The sequence below is a fragment of the Dendrobium catenatum genome, unplaced genomic scaffold (genome assembly GCF_001605985.2).
Source record: "Dendrobium catenatum unplaced genomic scaffold, ASM160598v2 fragScaff_scaffold_716, whole genome shotgun sequence".
In the NCBI taxonomy this organism is placed as follows: domain Eukaryota; kingdom Viridiplantae; phylum Streptophyta; class Magnoliopsida; order Asparagales; family Orchidaceae; genus Dendrobium; species Dendrobium catenatum.
In genome coordinates this window covers 14,038,981-14,040,106 of record NW_021319178.1, presented here as the reverse complement: position 1 = coordinate 14,040,106, position 1,126 = coordinate 14,038,981, and positions in this window count along the sequence as shown.

Sequence of the window (1,126 nt, the reverse complement as noted above, 5' to 3'; positions counted from 1 at the left end):
TACTGTATTATGTTAGTGCTAATATATGGATAGAATACTCGCTATTATTAATACATCACCCCATAATCCACTCGATCAAGTACGAATCTCAATATAAATTTTTCTTTGAAAATTTATGGGATCAAATTTAGGATCTTGAAATATTCAATTTCAACAAAGCTATAGTCGAATTGAAGGTTTCGACGAGATGAACCCATCTACAGCAAAGATGATCAGATCTAACTGTAAAAGAGCCTAAATCAAATAGTTGAAGTATGATTGTAAACTTTGGGATATTAATTGAATGACCAAATGATTTTGAAATTTTGCATGCTTATAGTTAATCAAATATCTCAGTGAGATGAATTCAACGAGCCCAGGATCATAAAAATTTAATAATATTGAGATATATTTATATTGAATGTCACTTCAAAATCTATAAATAACTATTCGTTCTCTATACGAAGGTGGAGGGGGAACTCAAAACTTTACTTGAAATTGGTGAGAGATCCAACATCGGACTATCATCATCAACTACTATAGTCAAACAGCTGATATTGGATGATTGTTGTCCAATAATGTCGTTCGATCACAATCGTCCAATCATGATAGCCTGACCATCGTCGTCAAGTCACCAATGCAAACCATCGTTGTCAGTCTGTTGTTGTTCAACTCTCAATATTTGAGCATCATCATTAAACCTCTACCCTCCAAACACATTATGTCCTTCAACCACAATTACATGACTTTAGCCTGCTAACCATAATCTCCCTACTATAGTCCCCACATCATCATTACTCAAATATGTTCCTTTGACCACCTTTGCTCCCTCTGATCATCTTTATCTGGCTACGATCATCCTACTATCTTCACCCAACGATGATTCATTGACCGCGTTCTATGACTTCAATCCTTCAATCATCGTTGTCTGATCCCAATCCATCAACTCATTTTGACACCCCTAAAAATAATAATAATATTCAACTACTATTTTAGAATAAAATAATTAAATAAAATTGAAACTCTAATTAATTTTCATTTACTTCTAATTAATTTGTTTATTACAATAAAATGCTTTGATACATATGCAATTAAACTAATTAATAAAAATTATTTTTTTTCAAATTAATATCATGAATCATAGTAT